The sequence below is a fragment of the Olea europaea genome, chromosome 7 (assembly GCF_002742605.1).
Source record: "Olea europaea var. sylvestris chromosome 7, O_europaea_v1, whole genome shotgun sequence".
Lineage (NCBI taxonomy): Eukaryota > Viridiplantae > Streptophyta > Magnoliopsida > Lamiales > Oleaceae > Olea > Olea europaea.
In genome coordinates, this window is record NC_036243.1 from 19,223,450 (window position 1) to 19,247,744 (window position 24,295).

Consider the following 24,295-nt stretch of genomic DNA (forward strand, 5'->3'; position numbering starts at 1 on the left):
TCGACAAGTTGAAGGTGGGGATGATGTTTATACTAGAGAGCGTACTGAGGTGTCATCACAGGAAGAAGACGATTGACGTTTTTCATTTGCAAGTTGTTGATGACATCGATACGTTCAATAGCTATCCGTGGGGGAAGAGATGCTTTTGCGATACTTTACATGTCTTCAGGAGGGGGCATTCAATGTCTAGGAGAGATAGGTCGGAGTGTAAGTACGATGTATATGGTCTGCCATTAGCTTTGCAGGTAAATGTTTAACATAATGCGTTATCCATTTTTTTATTAAATTGCACATATAATAAATGTAATTGTTGCAGATATGGGTCTATGAGACTATTCCCATCCTGACTGGTCCGTATGCGAGGAGAGAGGATACATACATCCCTCAGATGCACCGTTGACGAGTACAAGACAAGCCCCTTGCAAAACAACTTTCAGTTATCCTAGACGATCCTGAGGTACGTATTATATATTTGCACTTTCTGTTGTATGTCATTTTCGAAACTGGATACGTGGTCACTAATTCGATGAAATGTTAATATGTTAGCTTGAAGTCCTCACTGAGCTAACACCATCGATCGAGGAGGAGGATCAGACTTATATCCGTGAGTTGTTGACAGATCGTGCTGCTCGAGAGAAGCCTGAGTCCATCGTCGATCGGGACACAGTATGTTAATTGAATATAATATGTTGATTATCGTTATAATTTTTTAATTAAGTTATTGATTTATAATGTTTCTTTTTTTAGGAGCGCCGTCAACTATCACCTTCGCCGAGGGTGTCACATTCCCCGAGGATGTCGCCTCCACCGAGGGTGTCACATTTCTCGAGAATGTTGCCTCCATCGAGGGTGTCCTCTCCCTGCACGCAATCACCTCCGTCGAGAGTGTCACCTCCCTACATGAGATCACCGTCTCTTGCGTTTGGACACCTCCTACGTGGATCAGCTGCACATAGTCAGAGTGCTTCCATCGATGATATGTTCCGACTTATGATGGAGATCAGAGGCAACGTAGCTGGCTTACGAGGCGAAGTAGCTGACTTACGACGTGATGTCGAGATGGTACAGGTCGGTTTAGCAGACCTTTATGCTAAGGTCATAGCGATACGGGGTGACATAGTAGGTCTGCGTGGGACTGACGAGTATTAGGATGGAGGGGGGTGGCGGAGGGACAGGTGGTTATCAAGACGGAGGGGGTAACGGAGGGACAGGTGGCTATCGGGACGGAGGGGCCGGTGGTTATCAGAGTCGAGGAGGTCAGACGGGGTATGTTAACTTGTTGTGGGCATCGAATGATGCATCAGCTTCATATCTCAATGGCTCGATAGATATGGAGATGGAGATGGAGGATCAGGCCTCGACGGAGACGGAGGAGGAGGGGGTACCAGAGGTGGAGGTTGGGAGGGTATCAGAGGAGGAAGGGGTACCCGAGGCGGCTGTCGGAGGGTGCCGAAGGTGGGGGTCGTCAGGGTGTCGGAGGAGGAGGGGGTACCCGAGGTGGAGGTCAAGAGGGTGCCGGAGTAGGAGGTCGTGAGGGTGTTAGAGGAGGAGGGGGTGTCGAGGAGAAGGTCGTGAGGGTATCGGAGGAGGGGAGGGTGCCGAAGGAGGAGGGGGTATCCGGGGACGAGAGGGTACCATATCAGACGCCAGACTCGCCGGACGTAGTTTTTGTGTTGGAGGGGACGAAAGAGGTGGCCCCAATGGTAGGTGAGGGAGTGTCGGATATTGGGAGGGTTTTGCGTACTGTTGATGTGTCGGAGCTGGTGGTCAGCAAGAGGCCGAGGGCACCATCACAGTACGTCGTTTCTCTATTTACCATGAAGGCGAAAAGGAGGAGGTTCGTCGATAGCACGCACCCGAATTTATTCAAGGAGGTGGACCATGCTAAGTGGAAAGTGTTCGAGGCGGAGTGGAGAGCACTTATGCCCCGGGTAAGTATTGTATTATTCGTTAAGGATTAGTACATTATGCAGATGCTAACACATCTATATTTTTATTTAACAATTTCTTTTCTTATTTTTCAGAGTTAGTCGCAGGATTGCTCATAAGATGATCTCGGATGCTTACAAGTGGTTTCACGACATCACAATTTCAGGGCTTGGCTCGCTGATGATGTAAGTGAAGTAGTAATATTGTTATTTATTACGTATACATATTTTTGCTTTTTGCATTTATGAAATTAAATAACTCATTTTTTAATTGGTGCAACACATTGACTTCACCATGAATTTGCTACGAGATCGAGCTGAACGACATCCAAGATCGTTCAACATTCCTGGTCGACTCATATTGAACACTGAGTTCATACGTGCCGTTGATATTGAGTGCCAGACGTTGCAAGCTATGGGTAGCGAGTACACGGTGCTTACATACATGATGGAGTGGGTCGTAGGGATGTGGCCGAGTGTCGGGGAAAAGCCATGGGAGGGTTGTACGCATCTGTACATTCCGGTGTGTGTCAATCATCACTACATTGTAGTGAAGATTATATTTGTCGACTCGATTATGTATGTGTATGACCCAGATCATTCATGCCTGACACAAAGTCAGCTCGAGTAAAATCTAGATTCGGTGTCTATGATCGTCCCCATGCTGACTAGACGAGCAAACATTACTGTGCAGGACAGACTAGCCATCGTGCGGGATACGATGACGACGAGACAGCAAATATCGTAAGTGTTTATTATTTTATTTTGTAATTTACAATTTACATTCTAGTTAGACAGTGATGTGATAATACAATATTTTGTCATTGTAGAGGTGATTGCGGCATATTCGCTATCAAGTACATAGAATTTTTGAGTGTAGCACAGAAGGTTGACGCAACCAACCAGGTGTGAATACAAAATTGGAGATATAAATTAGCTTGTGATTTATTTGAATTTAATGGTGATCCGTAGATATTGAGCCGTGTTTCTTTAAAATAATTATACATATTGTAATGTTTAAACATTGTATATTTCATTCATTCATTCATTCAATTGTAATTACGAAATAATTGTAAAACATATATTATTTTTTTAATATTTAATTTTTTTTAGTTTATGTGTTTATTTAAATGTTTCATGACGTATCTATAATATTTCGGTATATTGTGGAGCACGCACCGAGTTTTAAAAAAGGATTAACTTCAAATATTACGCAACTAATTAATGAAATATTAAAATAAAAAACTAAATCTAATAATTAACATAAATAATTAATATTAAGAATATGCGTGAATAATTAATATCAATGTTATAAATAATGTTACATAAACTTCAATTATACATCTGTTACGTTGTCATGCAGAGGGATTTGACTTGTACAAAATCTTCTAGTATGTCCTGTTGCACCGCACTTGCCGCACTTACGAGATCGGGAAAATTCTCCTGTCGATGGTATTCTAGACGTATGTGTACGTCCAGGAGTACGTGGGCCGACTGTTGGTGGCAACAAGTTATTCAATGAGAGAATGTGATCAGGAACTTCCCACTCGGCTTCATTCGATACAGGAAATATGGTTTCGACATATGCTGCTCTCCAAGAACTAGTCGTGTAATAAGCACTGCATAAGGTGTGTGATGGAATTCCTCTATACATAGCCACCGCTACTGTATGTGTACACGAAAAACTCTCCAACTGAAACCGTCTACACGTGCACGTGTTATCATTCAAGTCGACGATGTATCCAAAATTACATGCACATCTCGCGGAGAAGCGAAACTGATCTAGTGGTTCTACATATACCTTCCTTGCCACTTCTAGAGTCTTGAAGAGTTTATCTTCCTGAGCCGGGGTTAGCACACTTGTACAACTCTGTGATTTCTCACGACGATCATGAAACCACTGTTGCAGCTTGTCACGAATGTTCTCAAGCATTGCGAGAATTGGTAACTCTCAATCCTTCTTAAATAAGGCATTGAGCGACTTCGCATTGTTCGACGTCCTGAAAAATGTGATTGTGCCCAATGTTCGATGCCCATCTCTGTCAGATACTTCCATGCATCATAGGATTTACTTTCGATTTCAACTATAAACTTTTCAAACTCTTGAAAACTGTAAGCCTCTGCAACTTTGCTAAACAACATAACGATGCCCTTGCCTCGATACTTGGTCTTCAGATTTCCTTGTATATGGTACATACAATAATCATGATGTGCCTCGGCTACCGTTAATTATTGACTGCCCTCAGTCGGTTACAAATGCAAGGTTCTCGACATCCCCAATTACTTTCCTCAACTTCGTGTAAAACCAATGCATTGCCAAATCATTTTCTCCATCAACTATGCTGAATGCAAGAGGGTAAATTTGGATGTTAGCATTTTGACATGTTGCAATAATCAACTTGCTCTCGTATCTCGCCTTGAGGGTTGTACCGTCTACTAGAATTAAGGGTCGCATTGCGTTTCGAAATCCTCGAAGACATTGTCCAAGGGCCATAAAAAAATACTTGAAGCGATTCTTGTCATCCTTCTCAATAAAAAATGTCGATTCAGTATTAATTCTTCCCATGTTATAGCAAAACCTGACCAATTAAATAAACAATAATCATAATTTAAATAATTAAATAAACAATATTAAAAAATTGAAAAATTAACAATTGAATTAAATAATTAATTACACATTAGATAAATAATCGATAAATAATTAAATAAACAATTGAAATTAATGATTGAATTAATTAGATAACTATTAAATAAACATCTAAACAAAGAAATACCTGGCCAATTTAGCATAACTCTCCTTGGTCGAACCCATCAAGTCCTCTAACGCGTATTCTTTGGCCTTCTAACCTTTCTGATAGCTCATAACCACCCCGTACTCTCGACGAACGTCATTAATAATGTCCGAAGGTCTGTAGATTGTTCGTGGGTTCTGAAACTTATGCATTACTTCTCGACCAATGAACCATAATCGGGCTTGCCTGTGATCATTTCGACGAATACTCACTTCGCAAGTATGTTCCTGTGCATACTTACGAACCACAAAGAACTCATTCGTGTCCATTTTCGTTGCTCGCAAACGCCAAAGGCAACTGTCGTCAACGCAGACAATTGTGTAAGTCAACTTGTTTGATTTCTTCACTTTAAACCCAAAATTGTGTTTCAAAGCAATCCGGTGAACGGCTTCCTGCAAATCTTTCTTCGTGTCAAATAGTTGCTCAACATACAAATCTTCATCATCGGGGACTATACGCGAACAATTAGAGGACCGTGCACTCGGTCCAGCATGTGAGCTCCCACTCGATGCATGTCTCAAACGGGATAAAGCAATCAAATTGTCATTTATAAAGTCATTATCTCTTTCGTTGTTTTGAACTACTGAGCAAATTATGTGTGTAACAGTGAGATCATGGTGAGAAACAACTGTCTCTGGAACAGCTACAATATCATCACGTACTATTTTCACCGTGTCCCAAAACTCATTCACATTAGCATCCCCTCCATCGAAATCTTCCTGTTCACTCTCGGGGACATTTTTCTTAATCAAAGTTACACAAATAGGAATCACACATTTCTAGTTCATTTCAACTAAAACCTTCATTTCAGTTTCAGAAGTAACCGTTATAAGTGGAATTGAAATGGATGAATTCTCGCCCATTAGAAATCCCAATTCCATGGCGTACTCAAAGGGATTGACTTTCAACAAGTTCTGTATCTCATTGTACATTTCTGCATATGATGTACTGGATGTTATTACAATTGCAGTACAACCATGTCTTTCACTCGTCCATTTCTACACCCATTGATCATTATCATTATTTTCAAATTCACCAAAGTAACAAATCGAGACAGCAGCTGATCCTATATCTGCATTAGGAAACATCATTTATTAAAAAAATTGTAATTAGGAGAATAAAAGGACAAAAATAAATATGACACAAGGAGAAAGAGAAAAACGACGTGTAACAGCCGGCCCAGACACATTTTTGGCCGGCTGTCTTCTACATTTTGCATCTGAACAGATGAATTTTTTTTCTCGTTTTTGCTAAAAAAAATTATACAACCATTTAAGACTGTAATATTTCATTTTTCTAAAATCATATGTTGAAATAAAATTTAAATATTCAAAAAATGTACTAATTTAACTAAAATGAAATTAAACATACGTATTTATACTTACCAATTTCAAGTTCGTCTGTGAGTAATATTTTTTTCTTGAGCCTTTGATAATTTTTTGAGATTTCAATGTTCAAGCAAATGGAAGAGGAAATTTTTTTTAACTGTGTTGGAAAATCTGATAAGGAAAGTGATTTCATTTTGAGATTTAAGTGGGATTGTTTGGATTTATTAATTTTTTAAAGAGGGTATTATTGTCTTTTGGGAAAATGATATGTTTTTGTAATTACAACACATAATAAGGGTAAAAATGACATCTAATCTTCAAAAGGCCCTTTTGGTAAATGACAAAAAAAAGTTGATCAATGTGAAAATTTGGTGTTTTGACTTGACTATTCTAAAAAGTACCCCATACTCTCTGAAGTTTGGAGTAAACTTACTATTTAATTTGTTCTTAATCTCACTGTGGTGGTTTAAGTTCATATTTGGGTTATATCAATGTAATTGTTTGATTGTTCTGTATTTGATTGATTCCTGTATGTACTCCTTTAATTTAAACCAACCTTGTACTCCATTTTAGTTTCAAGCAGTACAAATTTCATATACTTAACTTTCTACATAAAAATTAATGAAGAAACAAAAGTTCAAATGAACCAATGTGAAAAAGCAATGAGCATTGATCCATCTTTAAAAAAAATAAAAAATAAAAAAATTATATAGCCGTAAACAATCTCAACAGCTCTGGCACACAGATTTACTATTAAATTCGAGCAATATTTAGGCTTGAACCAAAAAATACCCGAAAAATTATGGAGTTGTTGCAGAAGTAAGCAATCCCTGTTCTATAACTTCGCTGGACCAAGTTACACAACCACATTGTTAACACATCGATTGACATAGCACACATACATGGGAGGTCAGCATTATTTTATTCGCGCGGGACCCAAGTCTCGGCTGTGAGTGTTATGTTATCCTTTGTGTCAAATAATGTGGTCGTTTGGCATTTTCCAACTTTGCCATCAAGCCTATCCTAAGGCAATGTTTGAATCAAGAAAAACCTCAAAAATGGACCCGAAAAATGATCTAGAGCTTCGCCATCATTTTGTATTCCTAACATTTCCTCGGCCAAACCATCATCGTCTACAAAAACAGATGAGTTAACCTCCACTCTTGCACGGAATAGCGTTTTACATTACGCGTCAAATTAACATGCCAAAGCAGTTGTAAGTAATAACAGAGTAGTTAATTTTCTCCAAGAATAAGTAGATCAATGGATGAATAACAAGTTCACATCATGATTCAAACAAACAATATCAAAAATTAGTTGAAAATATTTAACTGCCATTCAGCCCACAAAAATCAGCAAGCAATGGGAAAATTAAGGGTGGCGCTATTTACATCCATGATTTTTATATATACATCCACCTTTAAAATGATAATTAAATTACATTTTTTAATTTTATGTAAATTTACCTAAATAGACATTTATAAAATAAAATAAAAATATATCATTCTAAATTCATCCATTTCACTAAATTCTCTCTCTCTCTCTCTTATTTTTTATTTTGGCATAGATGGTTTCTGATAACAAAATCTTTAAAGGTAAAGGTTGCCAATCATAGGCTCAAACCACTGCACTCAGCAAAATACACAACTACTAAGAATTAAACAAGAAGAAGAACTATTATAATTACATAAAATAATTGGGAAAAAGGATCGACTAACCAATTAAACAGTTGTCTAAACAAACATAAAAGAACACACAACATCTCAGTCAGCATTATCCAAGAACCCGACAAGACAAATGGAAAATTTTCTCAGTCAACATTATCCAAGAACACGCCTCCTATGCTTTTTAGTCTTGATGAAATGCTCATCCCTCACAGCCACGTTAGCAAAATACCGATCCCAGTGTGGACAGTAATATTGGCCTATTCCAGGGAGATCTTTGTGAATTCTTTTATATTTATGGATGTGTGTAGATTTTCTTGGTTTTGTATTTTACTTCTGTCATTAGCTCATTCTTTGATGGTGGTGTCTGCAGCGTTTTGAAATTTTAAGAAGTAAATAAAGATTTGGTTATGTGATTAATTTGCGTTTGATTTTGTAAAAATTAAATGCGAAACAAATGGTAATGAAAAGCTTCCATGGAATATATATATATATATATATATATATATTCCCAATATGGTTTCGTTAACCTCTGAAGACTGAACTTAGACCATGCGTGTGCATAGGCGCATAACAACATAGGTTGGAACTCGAATAGGAACTCGACTATTGAAAATAAATGGTAATTTACTAGTTTGAAACAGTTATCAAGCAGATTTCATATGCATATAAGAATGTGTTTTGACTTCTGCTATAATATGATGGGTATTTATTTTTAGCATGTTTCTTAGAATTATGCATCTTCAGGGTTGTGATCAAACGTGAGGTTGCTGATGGGTGGAGAAAGGTTCCTCTGAGGAAGTTAAAAGTGAATGAATAATTTCACTCAAAAGAGCAGAGAACGTCCAACGTGGGATAACAATTAATTATTAAATGGAAAAATTGTAGTAGCGGTCCCAACCCTTTTCAATTTTTACAGACTTTACCCTAATCTTCATTTTGTGCCAACCACAGTCCCAAATCTTTCGAAAGTATGCACCAAGGGTTCAAATAGATGGATTCCAACCATTTGACTGTTATTGACCAAAAAAGTCAATATTTGATCAATTTTGACCAAAGTAAAAAAGGGTAAAATGGTAACTTTCATTTTCCTCACATTAAAAAAAGTTAAAAATTAAATTAGGAAAACCAAGAAAAATAATAATAATAATAATAAAACATCATCTTCTTCACAGTCCCCATCACCCCACCCCACCCAACTTTCATTTTCCTCACATTAAAAAAAGTTAAAAATTAAATTAGGAAAACCAAGAAAAAAAAAATAATAATAAAACATCATCTTCTTCACAGTCCCCATCACCCACCCCACCCCACCACACCAAAAACCACTAATCCCCAAAACCTCCTAGCAAAACCACCACCACTCCACCCTTCATTCTTCACCGATGCCGTCTACATCCTCCAACTCCACTTCCTCGAACAACTTGGTATAAGATGAAGAAAATCTCTAATCTCCTTTTCGAAGAAGCGACAATGGCCGTGGCAATCTTTGTTTTTCGCTCACATTTTCAATCACCATATATCGATTTCCGATTTCTTTGGATTACAGTAGCAACTGGGATTGTGATGCCAATGGATTTTTGAATTTGACCTTTGTCCTCTTCTTTTCTCTGTATTTTTGTTTGTTTTCTATTTTTTCATTGTCTGGATTTTAGAGGAGACAATTTCATGAGCCGATTTTTGAAACGAATGTCTGTTTGATGAGAATGGTGGACATAAATTTCCTAAATTTTCATTCGATTCGGACATGAAGGATCCCCAGTTTGAGGTGGGCCAAATTTTCAATTCCGCTCTGGAGTTCTGAAAGGCAGTTAGGGCCGTAGTTGGATATGCCTGTTATCACTCCACCGTCGTGGACATTCCCACAAAAGGAAAGGAGACAAGTAAACAGGAGTCCCCTCTTTTTGTTTTTTTGGTGTATGTTGCTGGACAATAACTTTTTTGGTTTTGGTGTACATGGTTTTGGGAAATGTAGCTAGATCCGGAAATTATCTTGTACACCAATGGGATCTGACCAGTGTAATGCTTGTGGTGTAGGGCGTCTTTCCAACCTTGAAATCTATTAGTCTCCTTCACCAGTCTATAGTGCTTGTTTGTGTTTTGGTCTGATGGTCTTTACCACTATTTTCTTTGTATTCGACTTTCTTGTGGTGTGGCTTCTACATTTAGTGATAATCTAAGTAGTTGTCTACTGTCTTGCTTTTTTGAGTCATATCCAACTGGGCAGCTCGCTACAAGTTCTTTTTTTTTTTTTTAACTTCCGTGGAGTGATATTGTGGTAGGTTAGTAGTCATCAGATTTGATCTTGTTTGTTCTGTGGGTTAGTAGTCATCAGTTTGGTTTATGTTCTTGCAATACATCATTAAGTTCCATATTAAAGCCATAGGGGGTGATCATTGTTGGTAAATTTAATTAGTAGTGGAATGGGGTTCTCATATACCGTATTAGTAATTTAGACATCGGATTCACGTTTACCGTATTTGACAGTTCAACTCACCGTCTATGCCAGATAGCTCACCGTATTTGACAGCTTACCGTATATGCCAATCAGCTTACTGTATTTGGCACAGAATTTCCACAAACTAGTTGTTTCATACAATGACTTTCGATAACATAGAGTTTGGTGTTTGTTTTCACATACTTTGCACAAACACAGCTATTTTTATTTCTCACAAAGATACAGAATATTATCTAGATTGTGAGAATTAAAACAAATTACACTAATTGAATAAGAATGACAAATTATATTACTTGCAGAAACATAAAAACAGTATAAATTCCAGAAAGCTAAATAAAATCTGAAAGCATGCTAAAATAAATCTGGAAGACGTATAATCCTGCAAATAATTAAGGCATAGATATTTAAACTAGAAGCATATAATTTTGGAAATAAACTTTTAACCCCGAGGCCTATGTAAACACACTAACACAATTTCCTTAAAACAGATTCGCCCCCTTACCGTGGTGCTAGAGGTCTAGTTCGAGCTTTGTCTCCCAAGATACAACGGTAACCAGTAGAATTCAAGCACCACGATTCTACTCCGGCGAACTGACTAAGTGTTCGAACAACATCACCTTACTGGAATGGACACGGGAAGAGATGGAACAGAACATAAAATCGAACTGTATGCAATGAGACGAAAATGCAGTGTGTAAATTGCTAAAAAAAGAGTGAAATTATACAGATTGAATCTGTCCATTAGTTTCTACATTAACCATTGCAGTTTATGGAGTTACACTCCAGTTTCAACATTGGAGTTTTAGGAGTTTCAGACACTCAAAAGTCATTTGAAAAACCACAAAAAATTGCAAAATACGGACAATCCAAACTAGCCAGTTTTTGATCTGGTCGTGTACCCAAGTCGAACCCGCACCCAAGTTCAAGGTCCGAAGGCTATTTCGGTCCATAATTTGCACCCCCTGCGCGCGCATGTGGAGAGAGCCTCTATGCTACACATGATTACACCATTTCAATGCATAGCCATACATAAAGTGATTTTAGTTTCTATATTTTTCCTATGTGGGACAAAGATAACAATAGTTTTCCCACCAACATAGACCATTTCCAATGGTCCACTTTGAACTCCAATTTCTCATTCACTCGAACTTCATTTTTGATAAATAAATACATGAATTCGATGTTCTCATGGAGGAGAACACATATCAACTTTGATATTCCAAATTGGACCAACGGGTTCCACCGAAAATTGTGCCAAAATTGAGCCACTCACTCATTTTTTCCAACAATCCCCCATATGAATGAAAATTAGGAGAGACACGAAGCGTGAGACATAAGATTTGGTGATAAAGTTCAACGATTGAAGCCTGCTTAGGATAGGTAGGTGTTACCCTTTGAACATTCTCTTGTGAAAGCATATTTACTTTACTGACTGACCAGTAGACGCGTTGTCATTGAACTGTTCTACCGTTTGTGTAAATGATGATATACTTCACACAGGATTCTTTCTAACACCCTTCAATTCTCATTATTATGTTTGTTTTGGCTATGAACATATGCCTGATTCTGTGAGAGTTTCTAAGAATTGAGCCCCACATAATTTTCTTAGAAGCAGCCCCACTTCTTTCTCACATAGGTGATTTCTTATTACAAGTAACCCGCATTACTTGGCTCGATTTTCGATGCATAGAAATCATTAAAAGCCTATTGCTTAACCTTCATCCTTACGGGCATCACTGTTATATCATAGGAATGGACAAGAGGAGATACCCCTACAGTGATTTTATCAAGTTTTTACAGTTAGGTTGTCTCTTTGAATCTAGATCTTAGGATCTCCAGTCAACTAGGTTGGGTTTTCCTTTGTAATGACTTATTCTTTCAAGGGCTTGAGTCTCATTCATTTCGATGATTTCCCAACTAACTCTCTATTTAATCATTTGGTTAGCGGATCCGCAGTGTTATCTTTTAACCTAACATAGTCAATTGTGATAATTCCAGTTGAGAGTAGTTGTCTAATGGTATTGTGTCTACGACATATATGTCTAGACTTACCATTGTACATGTTACTCTGTACCTTTTCTATTGCTGATTGACTGTCACAATATATGCAAATTGCAAGCACAGGTTTTGACCATCTTGGAATATCCTCTAAGAAGTTGTGCAACCATTCGGCCTCTTCACCACATTTATCTATGGTTATAAACTCAGATTCCATCATAGATTTGGTTATAACCATTTGTTTAGAGGATTTCCACGAGATGGCAGCACCTCCCAAAGTGAACACATATCCACTGGTAGACTTTGAGTCTTTTATATTAGATATCCAATTAGCATTACTATATCCTTCAATGAACGCTGGATATCTGGTGTAGTGTAGTCCATAGTCACGAGTATATTTTAAGTACTTTAGTACTCTTACTATACCTTTCTAGTGATCATTTTCTGGATTACTCGTATATCTACTCAATTTACTGACTGTATAGGCTATGTCTGGTCTTGTACAACTCATTAAGTACATTAAACTTCCAATAATCCTCGAGTATTCTACTTGAAAAACACTTTCATCCTTATTTTTGGATAGATGTTGACTTGTATCTATCGGTGTTCTGGCCAAGCCAGTATCAGCCTTATTGAACTTTTCCAACATTTTGTCCACATAATGTGACTGGCTTAGAACAAGCCCATCTGATGTTCTTGAGATTTTGACTCCAAGTAGAACATCAACTAAACCCATGTCTTTCATATCAAATCTCGAATTTAACATATTTTTAGTGGATTCAATCATCTTATTGTTGCTAGCAACAATAAGCATGTCGTCAACGTAAAGACACAAAATGACATAACCATCTTTAGTGTCTTTAACGTAAACACATTTGTCCATTCATTGATTTTAAATCCACTCTCTATCATGACATTGTCAAATTTTTCATGTCATTTTTTGGGTGCTTGTTTCAAGTCATATAGTGATTTCACCAGTTTACAGACTTTCTTTTCCTGTCCTGATGATGAAAACCCTTCGAACTGTTCCATGTAAATTTCTTCTTCTAAATCTCTATTTAGAAAAGCAGTTTTAACAAATATTTGATGTACTTCTAGATTTCGCAAAGCAGCAATCGCAAGTATCACTCTAACAGATGTTATTCTCGTCACTGGAGAATACGTATCAAATTAATTAAGACATTCCCTTTGTTTGTAACATTTTATTACTAATCTGGCCTTGTACTTTTCGATAGTTCCATCTGCTTTCATTTTCCTTCTGAAAATTCGTTTGTAGCCTAGTGATTTGCATCCAAGAGGAAGATCCACTAGCTCCCATTTATGATTTTGCAGTATGAAATTTATTTCACTTTTAGTGGCATCTTTCCGTTGTGATCCTTTCGAAGAATTCACAGTTTCTTGATAGCTTTGAGGTTAGCTTTCTAGCATGGATTAAGCTAGACGTACAAAAGAAATCTTACAAAGCCTTTACAGAATTCCAAAATTTGGTTACATGTTAGTGTGTGGATGAAAGGAAAAGGAAATGGCGGCTGGCGAAAAAGGCAAGAATTGTTGGCTCGAAAGGAATTATATAATAAATTCATCAAATTACTTATGGCTTTTGTCTTCTTTTTCGAACTCATTACGGGATATTAAATTCTTGATATCATTTTGAAGTACTCACGGCCTAATATTTTACATAGTTAATGGTGTGCGAAACGGCCAATCGTAGCAAATGTTATAACGCGTCAAAGTAGGTCGTTCCAAACTAATATTTCGAGAATTTTGATAACAAACTAACTTTAAAAAAATACGTTAGTCGAATCCATAAATATTCTATATCTTTTTGAAGCTCATTTCAAGAACTATATTATAGACACGAATGATCTAAATGAATATCGAAAATAGTTAAACATACTTCAAATGTGGGTGTCAAAAAAATGTATAACTTGTCTTTTTTTTTTTTTAAAAAAAAAATCAATTATTTTATTAATGTTTATTATTTTTACTCGACAAATTTCTCAATATAATTTACATCATTTTATTAGCAAATTTTATATATGGTATGACTTCAATTTTTTTTATTTTTTATTTTTTTGACAAGAGGTGATCTTGTAGTTCTTGGTCTGTGATATACATATAGTATACCAACGAATTACCCTATTTCCTCTATGTAGAAGAAAGAAAATTAAGGAACCGTATATATTGACAAAATAACAATTATTGTTAACCAAGGAAAATGATTTGTGGTAAAGACAAGATACACTTGGGCCAGAAAAAACCGTGCTCAAAATACGTCAAAAAAAATTGAAGTCATACCAGATATAAAATTTGCTAATAAAAAGATGTAAATTATATTGAGAAATTTTTCGAGCAAAAATAATAAACATTAACAAAATAATTGATTTTTTTTTTAAAAAGATGAGTTATACATTTTTTTTGACACACACGTTTGATGTACGTTTAATTGTTTTCGATATTTATTTAGATCATTCGATGTGTCTATGATATAGTTCTCAAAATGAGCTTCAAGAAGATATAAAAGATTTATGGATTCGACTAGCGTATAACCGTAGAAAAATTTTTAAAGTTAGCTTGTTATCAAAATTCTCGAAATATTAGTTTGAAACGGCCTATTTTGACGTGTTGTAACATTTGTTACGATTGGTCGTTTCGCGCACCATTAACTATGTGAAATACTAGTCCATGAGTACTTCAAAATGATATTAAGAATTTAATATTTCGACTTCATTTGATATACTGTAATGAGTTCGAAAATGAAGACAAAAGCCATAAGTAATTTGATGAATTTATCATATAATTCCCTCCAAGCCAACAGTTCTTACCTTTTCCACCAGCCGCCATTTCCTTTTCCTTTCATCCCACACTGACACGTGACCAATTTTGAAATTCTGAAGGGGTTCTGTAAGATTTCTTCTGTACGTCTAGCTTAATCCTCTAGCATATAGGTCAGAAAATCAGGACCATAAGATTTTTCTGTCCTTTCCCATTTGCTGTGTCTAATCTCAGTCTCCTCTTCTAATTCTTCGTCCTGACTATTTTCAGTCATAGTCTCATATGTTCGTTTAGAGGAGCTGGCTTTCTCTTTGGACCTGTATGGAAATTCTTTTTCAAAAAATGAAGCATTCCTTGATTCCATTACCGTGTTTTTGTGTATGTCTAAAATTTTTGAATCATACACAAGAAATCGATAAGCACTGCTATGATGTGCATAGTCAATGAAGAAGTAGTCTATAGTTTTCGGTCCTATCTTTATCTTCTTTGGTGTTGGAATAGCCACTTTAGCAAGACACCTCCACACTCGCAAGTGTTTATAGGTAGATTTTCTTCCTTTCCATAACTCATAAGGGGTCTTTTTCGATTTTTTTCGGGGCATCTTATTTAAAAGGTAATTTGCTGATAACACAACTTTCACCCACATGTTCTGAGGTAATTCAGAACTTACTAGCATTGCATTCATCATTTCTTTTAAGGTACGATTTTTTCGTTCAGCTACACCATTTTGTTGCGGTGAATAAGGTGCGGTGGTTTCTTGTATGATTTCGTGTTGTGCACAGAAATTGAAAAACGGTGCTTCATACTCACCACCTCGATCACTTCTTAGTACCTTACTTTTTTTATTAAGTTGAGTTTCAACTTCATTCTTATAGAAAACAAATTTCTCTATAACTTCATCCTTGCTTTTAAGTAGATACACATAGCAATATTTTGTGCTATCGTCAACAAAAATAATAAAATACTTGTTGTCACATCTTGTTTGTACAAGTTTTAAGTCACAAACGTCACTGTGAATTAAATCAAGTGGTTCTGTGTCCCGTTCAACTGACTTAAAGGATGCCATTTTCAATTTTGTCTCAACACAAGTTTCACATTTATGTTCTGAATCATTATGGAACTTGGGCATGCAATTCGAGTTAACTAGTTTACGTAAAGTATCATAATTAACATTTCCTAATCTACCATGCCATAAACTGGAAGACTCAAGCAAATAAGCAGAAGAATTTGCTTTATTCATTTTTGGTTTCACAACCATTACATTCAAGTTAAATATACTGTCGAAAATATAACATTTCCTGACAAACATTCCACCTTTTGATATAATGACTTTGTCTTACTCAAATACAATGCGAAAACCATGCTTATTCAAAAGTGATCCGGACACTAAATTCTTGTGAATTTTCAGCACATACAACACATTGTTAAGAGTCAGCTCTTTTCCCGAGGTCATCTTCAGAACCACCTTTCCTTGACCCTTGATTTCAGAAGTTGCTAAATTTTCCATGAAAAACTTCTCCCCATTCTCGATTGCTTCGAACGTAGCAAACAACTCTTTAGCAGAGCACACGTGCCTCGTAGCACCGGTGTCAATCCACCACTCTTTTGGCTTTGAACCCACCATGTTCACTTCAGAAATTACGATTGTGAGATTCATTTCTGAGACATCTTGTGCCATGTAGTCAAGCACATTGCTTCTTTCGTCTTCTTCTTTAGCAATCTGCACTCGGAAGACTTGTGACCTACTTTGTCACAATTGAAGTATTTTCCTTGAAATTTCTTCTTAGAAATTCCACATTTCGATCCTTGTTTGGTCCTTTTTCCACCGGATGGCCCAAACTTATTTTTATAGGTCTTATTGCTTTGACCATGCTCCACAACATTGGCTTTAGCCACACCAGGATTGAACCATTTCTTTTTGAAACTTTTGTTGTCTTCTTTAATTCGAAGTCTAACAATAAGTACTTCAACGTTCATTTCTTTTCGTTTGTGTTTCAATTAGTTTTTGAAATCTTTCCATGCAGGGGCAATTTTTCAATAATTGCAGCCACTTGAAAAGTTTCACTCAACACCATCCCTTCGGCATGAATTTCATGAAGAATCACTTGGAGTTCTTGCACTTGACTGATTACAGTTTTGGAGTCCACCATCTTATAGCCTAGGAATCTGTCGACTAAAAACTTTTTAGCCCCGGCATTCTCAGTTTTATATTTTCGGTCCAAAGACTCCCACAACTCTTTAGCAGTTTTCATAGTGCTATATATATTGTATAGCGCGTCTGCTAAACTGTTCATAATGTAATTTCGATATAAAAAGTCCGAATGCTTCCAAGCATCAAGTGCATTGATTGTTTGAATATCTCCTTCTCCTTCATTGAGTACAGGAGCAGTCTCAATCAAGAATCTCGCAAGATTCAAGGTGGTCAGGTAAAACAACATTTTTTGCTGCCATCTCTTGAAATTCAAGCAACTAAATTTCTCCGATTTCTCCCCATGATTAACCGGAACAATAACCGCTTGGCCAATTGTTGGAGCCACAGTTTGACTCACAACACGACTTGACAAGTTAGCCACAGCAGAGCTTGGCCCTTGAGTCACAGTAGAGCCCACAAGTTGATTTCCTACAGGAACAGTTTGGGTCACATCTATATTGGTTGGTTCGGCAGCCATTTCTGAAAATGAAACAAATATAAGTTTCCAATAAACAAATAAACTTTTTTACTACCAATATGTATTAAAAAATCTGTCTTAAGTTTGGTGGTAAATTTAATTGATATTGGAATCGAGTTCTCATATACCGTATTAGTGATTTAGACATCGGATTCACGCTTACCGTATTTAACAGCTGCTTATCGTATTTGGTAGCTGCTTACCGTATTTGGCAGCTTACGTATATGCCAGTCAGCTTTCTGTATTTGGCACAGAATTTCCACAAACTAGTTGTTTCATATAATGACTTTTGATAACATAGAATTTGATGTTTGTTTTCACATACTTTGCACAAACACAGTTTCGTATACAAAAAAAATTCAGATAAATTTTTTTTTCTATTTTTTTTCACAAAGATACAGAATATTATCTGTATTGTGAGAATTAAAACAAATTACACTACTTGAATAAGAATGATAAATTATATTACTTGCAGAAATATAAAAGCAGTATAAATTCCAGAAAGCTAAATAAATCTGAAAGCTTGCTAAAATAAATCTGGAAGGCTTATAATTCTGCAAAAAATTAAGGCATAGATATTTAAACTGGAAGCATATAAATTTGGAAATAAACTTTTTAACCTGAGGTCTGTGTAAACACACTAACACAGTTTCCTTAAAACAGATTCGCCCCCTCACCGTGGTGCTAGAGGTCTAGTTCGAGCGCCTGTCTCCTAGGATACAACGGTAATCAGCAGAATTCGAGCACCGCGATTCTACTTCGGCGAACTAACTAAGTGTACGAACAATATCACCTTACTGGAATGGACATAGGAAGAGATGGAACCGAACAGAAAATCGAACTGTATGCAGTGAGATGAAAATGCAGTGTGTAAACCGCTAGAAAAAGAATGAAATTATACAGACTGAATTTGTCCATTAGTTTTTGCATTAACCATTGCAGTTTATGGAGTTACACTTCGGTTTCAACCACTGGAGTTTTAGGAGTTTCAGACACTCAAAAGTCATTTAAAAAAATTAAAAAAAATTACAAAACACGGACAATCCAAACTGGCCAATTTTTTATCCGTTCGGTCCGACATTCGTGTGCACAGGTCGGCAGGTCACACCCGCACCCAAGTTCAAGGTCCGAAGGCTATTTCGGTCCGTGATTTGCACCCCCTACGTGCGCATATGGAGAGAGCTTCTATGCTACACATGATCACACCATTCCAATGCATAGCCATGTATAAAGTGATTTTAGTTTCCATTGTTTTTCCTATGTGGGACAAAGTTAACAAAATTTTTCCCACCAACATAGACAATTTCCAATGGTCCACTTTGAACTCCAATTTTTCATTCACCCGAACTTCATTTTCGACAAATAAATACATGAATTCGATGTTCTCGCGAAGGAAAACACATATCAACTTTGATATTCCAAATTGGACCAATGGGTCCCACCAAAAATTGTGCCAAAAGTGAGACACTCACTTATTTTTTCCAACAATCATGGTAGATACTGTAGTGGATTAAATTTACCAGATACTCAATGGAATAATTCAAACAAGCCATTGATCGATATCAATTCTTCAGAAATGTTGCATAATGACTTTATTATTATATCAAATCTAGGAATATTTTGAGGCTCCTCTATGGGACGGCAGAACTGGGAAATACTTTGAAATGTCTACTTCATTTGCAGAGCACGACAATTTGTTATAGCATGAGGTAATTGTTTGGGTGGTGCTGGATCATAGAGCCAACCTATAAGTACATGAATTTCTTCTATAACTAATTGATGAGTGCTACTTCTATCAAAATTACAGTTTGACTCCCAACTATGAAATGAAGAAAATTATAGAGATTAATGGAAACTCACATTCATATAAAATAACATAGTCGTTTAATTGGAGATTGACACTATAGACTTCAAATTACATACAAGAAATTGAAATTCCTGGGATTCACCTAATTCCTAATTTTCTAGCCTAAACACAAATTGAAACATAAACGGTTCAAGTTCACAAAGCTCCTCCATTTGGTTCCTTGTTTTCTACTTGCTTCTCCTTTTCCCTTGCGGAAAGTAAATTTGACTGAAATGTCCACATCCTTTTCTTCAGTTATTTTAGCAACGCTCTTCAACAAACTTGATAACTCTAGCTCATCATCGGACGTAGCATTTGATAAATCCCCTTATTCCTTCCTGTCATTAAAGTATGCTATTGCAGCCACAATAAAATTTCAGAAAAGGGGAAAAAAGCAAGCAGCTGAGGGAAAAAAATACAATTACAAAGGAACAAATACCTTACTACAAAATACAAAATGATATTTTAAAATACACTATTGCAGCCACCAAAAATTCAGATTTGTATCATATATAATCCACTTCTTCTTCAAAGGTAATATAAAATGAAGAACATTTACACAACCGAACGTCACTTCTAATGATGTGTCAACCAATTTACAACCTACTAGATTTCCAGTATCGAATCATCCAAGATAAGAATTCGAGTACTTATCTAGTTTGGAAGATCCACATCGATCAAAAGTGATGGGGTGGATTTTCTAAATCTTCGTGTGAGACTCAGGAGAAATCGACTTGGAGAAGATGGTTGTCGAGGTTAAATTAGGGTTCTTCACAGATTTGGGAGAAACTTCATTTTGGGAAGGAGATAGATTTAACAGGGGAGTCAGGTCTCTTTAGTTTGGTTTTGGATGAAAAACATTTTTTTTAATTGTTGAAGGCTTGTTTGGACACGCTTTTGCTGATGTGGATGGTGCGTTGGCAATTCACTTGCCACTTGGAGACATTTAACCGGCCAGCTGAGTTTTTCGTCGTCCACGTAATCACATTTACTAATGGTTGTCTTTCGTTGGGTGATGGAGATGGACAGTACAAAATTCAGTGGCCAACGGGACGATTTGTGAAGTTCAGTGGGTAAGTCGTGACATGGTATCAAGTTCAGTGGCCAATGAAACATTTATAATTAGGCATCGAACTAGAATTTCATAAAATCTAATTTCATCTTTTCTAAGTTAGTCAGCATCCAAACAGGGGCCTCGAATTAGAGAAACCCACAAATTAATTCTAATCAGGGCCATTATCTACTAAATGAACAACACAGAAAACTTCAATCTTGAAAACAATATACGAAATGAAAGAGATATTAAGGGACAAGAATCGATTACTTGTAATTTTTCTGCAAATCTGCTTCTTGTATGAATTCCTGCACGAATGATTACTTGTAATTTCTTCTGCAAATCAGATTCTCACCATCTCTTTGACCCTAGATAAAACGAGTTTTAGGATTTGAGAAAGGGAAATTAGGCCTGGTTTATGCCAGATTTTTTTTTTTTCAATTTTTTTTAAAGAGGCCCCTGAATTCATGGGGACCTAGGCGGCTGCCTAGTTGGCCTTGGCCCAAGTCCGGGCAAACTGCTTATGAATTTTGCTTCCTGCTTTATGTCCTATTATTCCACATTGTGTATAATGTTTATTTATAAATGCTTTTATGTGAAGTCAGACAAAAGCGACATACTACCCTACATTTGCTTATGATAATCATAGACCATATAAGATGGATGATGATGTGAACACGGTTAGAAAGGTTGCAATCGAATCCACAGGAATTGACACTGGATCCCAAAAAGTCCAAATACGACCAAGGTTTACGAATCGACCTGCAAAAGTGGACCAAGCAACCAATAATATATTAAATTATCGACCTCTTAATCACACGATTTTGAAACCTCCTCCGAATTTGTGGATTTGAATCCCAAAATAATGAATTAAGCAACCAAAGGTATATAAAACAATGACCTCTTAATTACAAGATTTTGAAAATCGCACCCGATAATTTTGAACACCACAAGATCTGTTAAATCTTGATAAATTCGATAATTTGAAGCATCACGCCTCGAACGAGAGAATTCTCAAGTTTAATTCATAATATCAAAAGTTCTAAGTTACAATGAAAAGTAAATTCCTATTTATACTAGAAATTATAGAAACCTAATTAAAGATGGAAACAAACACTAAAATATGGTAAAATGTTGTTGACCTCGGAAATTGGGCCCTCCACCTGGCCAACCGATAGTCACTCCACGTATTCCTCCCTACGCACAATCAACGCACAGTCAGATGCACACGGCCAGAACCAATGGGGGTGGCGACGATCGTATACACTCTGACGGTCAAGTTAGGTTCAGGTGATCGGAACAGTACCAATGTTATGCAAAATAGTGTGGAGGAGAATATATATTCGCTTACTATGGAGTGCTAAGTAGTAAGAGTTTCATTATCTTTGCCTCTTGCCAAGCCTTGGGTATTTATAGGTGAGGAGAACAGTTGGATGTGGGACACGTGTATACATTTGAACGGCATGAGGCGTCTGCTCATAGGTGTCAATCAGCCACGTCTATAGAGTGGATGGGTAATTACTTCTCCCGAGTTGAGTTGACATAAAGTTGATATGTCACGTCAACTAGTCTCATGGAGACATCAAATCACTTTAAACCTTGGGGACAGAAAAGATCTTGACAAAGATCTCATTCTGAAATTGGCGGCGGATCCTCTAGCCGAGGTCCTCGGAGTGCATTTCACCTCGGATTCAGGGGCGAGGGCGCTTCGATGGTCTCGCAAGATTACCTTTGCCTTACCATTGGTGAAGCCACTTCGGATGAGTGCTCCACACCTCGGATGATGTGGTGGTGGACTTTCCGAAGTGGTTCAGATAGGGGTGTAACAGCGGTCCTCCAAGTCCAGGTATGAATATTTATATCATGGGTGGACTTGTCTTCCCGATCGGGTATGTACGCCTTGGTATGGGGATCGTGATTTATGAGAACTTGAGGGTCGATTTTTTGTGTTCACCGAGGCGTTGATCCTAGGCAGATGCACTAAAGCTTTACCACCCGTGAGGGAAAAATTTACTTGAGATGGAGGTGCTGCAGAATTGGACGATGCGCAGGGAGACGATTAACACGGTGATTGAGGTGAGGACCCACATGGAACTCCGCGTCGGGTGCGTCTAAACTTTGTAAAGTTGAGTGAGGAGCTCATCTGCCATCGGTGCACTGACCCACAGGGGACGACGCGTTGAAAGATGGCAAAAACTTTGTAAAGCTTAGGGAGGAACGCAGCGACCGAGGCGATGACCCACAGGGGACTCCGCGTCAGGTGCTCCTAAGTTTTGTAAAGTTGAGTGAGGAGCTCATCTGCCACCGGTGCACTGACCCAAAGGGGATGACGCGTTGAAAGATGGCTAAAACTTTGTAAAGCTTAGGAGGGAACGCAGCGATCGAAGAGATGACCCACAGGGGACCCGCGTTAGGTGCGTCTAAGCTTTGTAAAGTTAAGTGAGGAACTCATCTGCCACTGGTGCGCTGACCCACAGGGGACGACGCGTTGGGAGATGGCTAAAATTTTGTAAAGTTTAGGGGGAAACGCAGCGACCGAGGCGATAACCCACAGGGGACTCTACGTCAGGTACGCCTAAACTTTGTAAAATTGAGTGAAGAGCTCATCTGCCACAGGTGCGCTGACCCAAAGGGGACGACGATTTGGAAAATATTTAAAACTTTGTAAAGCTTAGGAGGGAACGCAGCGACCGAGGCGATGACTCACAGGGGACTCTGCATCAGGTGCGCCTAAGCTTTGTAAAGTTGAGTCGACCCGAGGTGGGCGTATCTGAAGTTAATGATTTGACAGCTGTTGCGTATTTCTAAGGTGACAGTTGGGTGCAGCGCCCATTTTCCTAAAAGGTTGCTACGACTACTTATTGTTGACGACCAGTGGTGATCGAGGTGATGCGTTATATGCGAGCGTGAGGGTCACAGCAAAATCTTTGGCGTAGATCAAATCGGCATTTCATTTCAACGGCCTAGATTGATGATGTGACGGACGGCCTAGATTGATTGCATTTGAATTCAACGGTGGAGATTAGTTGGAGCGCTCTATAAAAGGCAGACTTGAGTGTTTTTGGAGCTTTTCACACTTGCTAAAACAGAAAATCCCATTGCTCTCAAACTTCTTTGCGATTTTCGACGTTCTTCAAGCATTTTCGGTGAGAAATTCAATTTTTCGACAACCACACACTGCTTTTTGACCATTTCCGGCTGGGGAACACTCAAACTCGTAAGTTTCAGTATATATGTGAGACATTTCCTTTCTGAAAATGGCTTCTGAGGGTAGTGCTAGTTCGGGGAGGGGGCTAGAGTTAGTACGGATAGACGAGCCCATTGTGGCGACCTCCTCCTAGGTAGCCAAAGCGATACTTGGGAAAGAGAACATTTGGAAGAGGCTGGATAGCCTAGCAAATACCTCTGTGCATTGGGGGGCGTCGGATTATCCCTCCAAGCTAAAGGGGGCCGACCTAGGAAGACTTAGAACTGAATGTAGGATACCAGATAGTGTGGACCTGATCCTACCCGAGCTTGATGAGAGGGCCTGCTACCTTAGGCCGAGGTGTGTGGCGATAAGCGAGGTGATCCTTAGGGCCGATCTTAGGCTTCCAATTCACCATTTTTTTCGAATGGTGCTTAGGTCTTATGGCTTAGCACCGACCCAACTGAACCCAAACTCCTGGAGCGAAATAGTGGGCTTCTGGATGTTATGAAAAGAGGTGTCACTGGGGATGGAGATGCCCTTCTCTATTTTTCAGACCCTCTACATTCCCAAAGTAACAGCCGGAGGGATAAGAC

At 37.8% G+C, this 24,295-nt stretch overlaps 1 long non-coding RNA gene across 1 annotated transcript; it reads right to left on the reverse strand.

The window, feature by feature from the left end:
• Positions 1-19,451: 19,451 nt before the first annotated feature.
• LOC111397294 lies at positions 19,452-20,289 on the reverse strand. Its single transcript, XR_002703212.1, has 2 exons — positions 19,898-20,289; positions 19,452-19,812 (listed from the first exon to the last, which is right to left on the reverse strand). It is a non-coding gene; the product is annotated as an uncharacterized LOC111397294 (long non-coding RNA).
• Between the last annotated feature and the right edge of the window lie 4,006 nt (positions 20,290-24,295).